The sequence below is a fragment of the Cyprinodon tularosa genome, unplaced genomic scaffold (genome assembly GCF_016077235.1).
Source record: "Cyprinodon tularosa strain WSP-4 unplaced genomic scaffold, ASM1607723v1 ctg267, whole genome shotgun sequence".
Classification (NCBI taxonomy): Eukaryota; Metazoa; Chordata; class Actinopteri; order Cyprinodontiformes; family Cyprinodontidae; genus Cyprinodon; species Cyprinodon tularosa.
The window spans coordinates 1,334,698-1,341,952 of record NW_024038971.1 but is presented as its reverse complement, the minus strand read 5'-3'; the positions used below and the strand labels follow the sequence as shown (position 1 = coordinate 1,341,952).

Sequence of the window (7,255 nt, the reverse complement as noted above, 5' to 3'; positions counted from 1 at the left end):
CCTATATAGTGATGATTCAGAGCACAGTATTGCTAGTTATAAACATTATTTTTCTAACATTTACAACATGTACTTTCTTTGGACATTAATAAAGTAATTTTAAGGTAAATTGTACTGAATAGTCAATGAGTTGATGCAATCAGCTGGTTATACCTAAAAAAACCTATCTTTGAACTAATCTGACTGACTGTTTAAATTTTCTCTGTAAAGTTCCTTACCTTGACATGTGTTGTGAATTGGCACTATAGAAATTTAATTAAACTGAATAGCCTTCTGTAAACAAACAAACAAAAACTAAATAAATAACTTCTCCTACTTTGGTGTGTACACATATACTCACAGCTTTAGATTTTCCATCCAGTTGTTTGAAGGATTTATATTTTTAGGTGAAAACAGTTATGTTTCTAAGTCAGCTCTTGGCTATGCTGGACAAGCGGCTCTAAAGCCACACTTCCGACTCCAAGTATTCTTTGTTGTTGTTATGATCTTGCTTTCTGGATCTTTTGTTTCTGTTAAGTTTTAACTTTTTGGGTTCTCAAGTATGCTTTGTGTTGTTCTGTGTTCTCTAGATTTACATCATTTTTGTATTTTTAGTTTTGCTGTTCCCTAGTGCACTTTCCTTTCCTCTTAGCTCCTTCTAGTTACTTCTGTCTACACCTGCTCCTTATCAGTTAATTAGTCCTCCCATTGTTTCTGTCTCCCATATATATTTGTATTTATACCTCCTGTTTAGTTCCTCTTGACTTGATCCTTGTTATTGTTTTGGTTTATACATCCCTAGCGTCTCCTGTTTTTGGGTTTTTAAATTTATATTTTAACTTTTTCATTAAATGTTGCAATCAATCATCACTGCCTTCTTCTACTCTGCATTTCAGTCCATAACTACATCCGCCAACCTTGACAGCTGCTTCTTAACCTGGTAGACTCAGCAACCAGGCATTCAGCCTATCCTCTATACTGATCTAACTGCCTTTTACAACATTCAAGAAACTAAAGAAGAAGTCAAAGGCTGTTTAAAATACATAATTGCATATTCTGATAGATTTTCTAACACGCCATCAGCCTCAGCACCAGCAGTGTTCCCATTGCCAAGAACATAAGACAGAGAATAGATAAAATCCCCGAATGTGGTTATCATCCTTTCCAGAGCATTAATCAGAGCAGATAACTTCAGACTGACCACTGTCCCAGAATGCACTGCAGCAGCAGCTAGGTTCCTAGGGAGTGCTGATGGAAATCAGAGTGTTAAGATAAAATTTCACTTTTTTTACTGCTTTTGTTCAACAAAACTATGTTTTAAGATCATTTGAGGTGAGAACATTATCATTTCAAGCTTAACGCTATGGTCCATTTACTGAGTTAGTGCATAATTGAAAAAGTTGTCAACAGAGATACTGAGGACCATGGCAACCAGAGGACCTTGAAGGCTAACCGCAGCCAGGGTAATATTAGCCCGTCTGCAGCAGCCGTCCCTTGGTCTAGTCGTGTATGAAGTACCAGTGGATCTGATGGCCTTTTAATTTTTATTTCTTTGTTTATTTTATTTGGCAAAAAGTTTCCAAAGTCCTGTTTAAAACAAACTAAAGCCCAGTAAAAAAACAGACTCTGTTTTTAATCATGAAATGCCCTAAGGTATTTTAAAAATAAAAGTCACTCTTCCTATCTTCTAATAGGTATTTCAGTCCAGCAAATAATAACATAAACTGACAGATGCAAATACATTCAATCAACACCTGCTTATTTTATGCACGCTAAATCAATGAGATTAGCCAGAAGGTATTCAGCAACAATCCTGACCTTTATGTGTCCTGCTTTGCAATTTGATTTTGTTAAAAAAAAAGAAATAAAAGCTTTTTTTTCTACAAACTGCACCCCCAACCCCAAAGAAGCAGGAATGAATAAGGAAAGTAAATCAAAAGGTGTGTGTGGGCCCTTCTAATAACATCTGAAAGTTTGTCTTCTGCCCAGGAGGGAAAGGAAGCTGCACGCAGACATGCATAACTTTAAAGAAAACATAATATAAGGGTCACCCTGCTGAGAAGAGTTCTGTAACATCTGTGTGGGGTACGATTTCTCAGCATGGGATGAAACCAACACACACAATAGGAAATATCCATGTGTTTCTCTAGACACAGAGACTTGCATGACATAGTTTCTTATTGTTCCACAGAGCACTGTAAATAGGTTTTCTACCACACAGAAGTTCTTTGACAGTAAGTCTATGAATATATCTAAATGTGCACCTACACATTCCCTTTTCTGCAAGTTCAATTGTTCCAACAGTCGTTTTATTCTACTTATACAAACCTTTCTGTCATGTTAAAGAAAGGGAACAAACTAAAACAATGGGATACAGTATAAGATTACAGTATACAGTATGTAGAATACAATGTTAAAATTTTATTATAGAAATATCAGTAAATTAGTAAATATAATGCTGGTATAGAGTATAGTATGCTCACTTTTAAGCAGTAAAATTGTATGTCAGTTGTGCTCCATTGTTCAATGTGGAGTATTTGTTTAGAACAAATACAAATATTTAGCAAATGTAAGATATTAAAGAACCTGCAACTTGCCAACCATAAGCACTATTACATCTATCAATTTTCTGTCATGCTTATCCCTGCTGGGGTTATGACGGGTAACACAGATACAAACAGCACACACAACCATTTATGCAAACACTCACACCTAAGGAGAATTTAGAGAAGCCAATTAACCTAGCAGTTATGTTCTTGGACTGTGGGGGGAAGCCATAGACCCAGGGCAAGGAATCGAACCCGGAACATTCTTGCTGGAAGGCAGCAGCAATACCCACTGCGCCACTTATTCCTTTAAAGGAAAGATTAAAATGGTGATAAGCTGATGAAACTGATGAAATCAGATTGACATCTGCTATAATGTATTTTTCTATAAACAGAATTTATGTATTGCTGCATCTAATGAATTAAGGCTAAAACAATAATTTAATTACAAGTGAGTGCTAATTGACATTTAACATCTTTTTCTTTTCAAATGTACTCAAATTATACACCCAAATTGTAATTAAAGGGAAAGTACACACATTTCTTGAGATTAAAAAAGGAGTCTTACTATCTTCAACTCTACAAATACATTTAAATACATATATTTTTTTGCTGATGATGTTTAACACAAATTCCATACATTTTGACAACAGTGAGCTCAGCTTGAGCCCCATACATGCTGGGATACCTTGTAGAAGGTATCCCAGCATCCTTGGAGAAGCCAGTTTGGTTGACTTGCAAAAATTTGTTATACTCATGGAAACTATAATATTATTTTCATTCCTTGCGTATATGAAAATATTTGTTTAGAAATCATCTTTCTCTTTGTCGGTTGTAGAACATTTTCTCTTTAACACAGCATCAGTTTCATAAAATGTTTTCATCCATATAAACATACATAAAAATGGACTCAACAACCCATGCAGGGTGGAGCGTTATATATCTACACGAGAATCAAACAAATTGAAACAAGTCACAGCAAAATTAAGCATACATTTCTTGTTTTTGTGCTTTGCTTTCAAAAAAATCTAATTATTTAAAAACAAATCAAAGAAAAGCCCCTGGCTACTGCTAAGTCCAACCCTATGTGAAAGATCGCAGCTTAAAAATGGGAAAATTAAAAAGATCAAAGTAAATATGGATGGAATTAGTAAGGCATTGTTTAAATGGAATAAATTGAAAACATAGCCAGCATCGTACGGAGAAAACTTGTGGTTTTGCAACCAAACAATGTATAAAGGACAAATTCATAAAAAACAACTAAACAAACAAGACTTTGTTATCATAACACAGTACCCAACATCCATGGTCTATTTATCTGACTGTTGTCTGGTCATGCTTTTAATAAAATTATAAGTTCTTCAAATCTTTAAAAGACATACCTTGTAGAATTTATACTATATTACAGTGTCATTACAGATAAAATAGCTGTTTATGGTAAGTCTAGCCAGCAAGAATATTTCTATAACAGATATGGGTTTGGTGACTATAATTAAAGATCAGACAGAACAGCTCAGGATGTTCTATGAAGACAATGATTTAATGTAAGAGCAAATGTTTGCATTTAAGTAAAGATCTCCCACTTACAAGATCATTGGCAACAAAGTTTTTAATAAAGACATAATGGAAACTGATATAAGGCTGCCTAAAAAATCCATAAAAATGAGAGGAATAGAAAATATAAAACAAAATCTTATGTTAAGTAAGTCAGAAAACAAATTACTTAAGCTTTATTAATGATTCCATTTACTTTCAAGGTGGAGTACAATATTTTTTTTCTCTATATAATATCTGGCAGTCCTTTAAATTTGCAGTATCCTTCAGGAATGCATTTAAAACCAACAGCAACATGATACTTACAGAAAATACAAAATAAACTGTAAGAAATATGGACAAAGGACATTCCTTTGAAGACCAGACTTTTCACATTTTGGACAAAGAAGACAGGTGGTTTGAGAGGGGTGTGAAGGAAGCCATCTGTGTTAAGAAAGAAAAAACAACCTTAAACAGAGGGGGTGGACTCAGGTTGATTCCTTCCCGCTATCGTCTCAACCCCCACCCCCTTACCAGAACATCTTGCCTTTTCAGCCAGGCAAACAATTCCCTCTAACGACCCCCCGTTCAGAGACATATACTGGTATCTGTTATTGCAGGCTAATAAAGAACCCAAACGACCCCCATTCCTAAGGGGCGGACCCATTCGTCCGGTTCAATATGCATGTTTTCTACGCCAAATCAAGGCTTTGTTTTCGGTCCACTCTATAAAGCCTTAAACTCAATGCTTATTCTGACATTTTGAATTGAAAAAGCTTCCTGGGTAGGAAGTGAAAAGTCTTCAAACTTGGAAACAAAGTCCAGTTGATTGCTTTTTAACTTTTTTGGAATGGCAACATATTTTTAGAATATTTTTTTTTAAACTACACAAGAAATGTGTAGTTTAAATAAAATATCATTCTGATTACAGTTAAAATGATGCCTTTGAATGATCTTTCTCACAGATGTGTGTGCATATATTTGACCTGTGGTACAGATTTCAAACACACTATCATATTTTAAGAAAGAGAAAAAAGAAACAGTATGAGTCACAACTGGGTCCATAGGTAAAACTAAAGACACCTGGCTCAGCATATGACCCATACATTGTCACTGAATCAATTCCAGTGCTTCCTATTTGTCCTTTCAAATTTCAAAGCATCTTTGTGTAAAAGTATTTACAGCAGTGGTGCCAAAAAATTGAAAACTTGTTATCTTTACCCAGCCCTATATATCTAACATTTATTTACATTTTTTTTTTTTTTTTGCATTTGTCCTTTTTTCTAAAGAGGTTCGATTTTGAAGTTGGTGCTTTTTTCTATTAACTTGAAGCATTTAGTCCTGATGTGTCTTCAGAGAGCGTTTATTTCCACTTGAATAACAAAAGAAACATTTTTTGCATGGAGAAAATATTTATTTAAAAATATTTAGATTTTTTTTATTCATGAGAACAGCGCTTTCACCTAAGTGATGATGGTGATTTCAGGAGGGAAAGCTGATGCTGATAAATATTTTTCCCCAGGGGAGTATTTTATCATGAATGAAATCAGGGTTTATCTCACTTCAACCTCACTGCTTTCAACTAGTACAGTATTAATTTACTATGATAGAGAGTAAGTCTCCTCGTGATTTTTTTCTTTTTTGTTGTTGCTGTTCACTACAATGAAACACAGGTCAAGAGTAGTTATTCCCAGAAAAATAAATAAGAGGTGAATTTTCCATCCCCCTGCTGAAGTCCTTCATCTTCCTTATTCATTCGCTTAGAGGAGTAGAGACACTCCCAGACTGACTACCCATTGGCCCAGAGGCATTTGGGGAAAAATTAACATTTAAGTAAGGACAGAAAGAGAGAGAGACAGAAAAAGCCACAGGGATTGTGGAGAATCTTTGAGTCAGTAGCTCTGACCTGACAACAGGTGGCAGAGGCACAGATTTGGAGAGTGACATTCAGATTTTAAGAGAAAAGAAGCAAAAAGAAGACAGGAGGGGAAACTTCATCTATAAGGGTAAGACAGCAGCGTTTTAATATAGTAATTTATTGCATTTTTTAAACGTTTAAAACTAGCAATTTCAACAACTTTTAAACTTTGTGTTAGATTAATTGTTTGTACTATTTTTTTTTATAAATGTGCACGTTTGACAAAATGGGCTATATGTTGTAAAATTTCAAAAGATCAATTTCCTCATTTGGATCAGTTCAGTCACATTTTTTAACTGGATCTCTGTGATCGGGTTTTGGCTGTGTATCGTCTGATTGATCCTACTTTTAAGCTGTACTTTCAATAGAGTCATATTCTCAGCAGTCTCAACCTTTTGCTTAACCTATTGTTTCTAATACAATAACAGTTTAGACTGCCTCAGAGATTTGAATGAGGTAGGCTATTAAAATCTAAATTTAAAGGATATTTTAACAAGTTGTAGGAACTAAGGTTTTTTTTTTAGTTGGTTATTTACTAATCTTTGTAAATTATTATTTTCAGTAAAAAAAACTCAAGCATTGATTAAAAAAACAAACATAAAAGGAAACTGAAGGTATTTTGATTTCTATAAGAGAGTTACATAATGTAAGAGGGCTAATTTCCCATCAAAGCAGACAGAGCAGCTTTTAGTCGTGGTTAAAAGCAAACAAAAATCATCATCAAAATTGAAAAATATGCACAATTTTATTGCAATAACTGCATTTTTCTTTGACTTCAACTTTTAAATAAGACATTTTGCCATTGGAATAAAACTATTTACATTAAAATTAGAAAAATAAAAACCCAAATTTTAAAATTTTAAGTGTACAATATCTACTCATCCTTTTGAAGGGAAAATACTTATTATGTTTCCAGATCATCTATATTTCCAGATTATGAAATATATATTCCAGATTATGAAATGTGTACAAAGATCTGATATATATATATATATATATATATATATATATATATATATATATATATATATATATATATATATATATATATATATATATATATATATATATATATATATATATATATATATATATATGTATATATGTATATATATATATATATATATATATATATATCAGATCTTTGTACACAATCATGTTCTGTACCACAAACAAAGCTGTCAGCATCTTTATGTCTTCATGATAAAAGCTTAAGTACTGTAAATAAAATAACCTTTTTTTTTGCTGTGGAGGTAGGTAACCTTAACTGGCTGCTGAA

At 33.3% G+C, this 7,255-nt stretch overlaps 1 protein-coding gene across 13 annotated transcripts in view; it reads left to right on the top strand.

Moving 5' to 3' along the window:
• Positions 1-5,905: 5,905 nt before the first annotated feature.
• tnn (tenascin N) overlaps positions 5,906-7,255 on the top strand; it is a 62,644-nt gene continuing 61,294 nt past the window's right edge. For all 13 annotated transcript variants that reach the window (XM_038289267.1, XM_038289266.1, XM_038289265.1 and 10 more), the window contains exon 1: positions 5,906-6,064. The gene's annotated coding sequence lies outside the window, so the exon portion shown is untranslated. The remainder of the gene's footprint in view (positions 6,065-7,255) is intronic.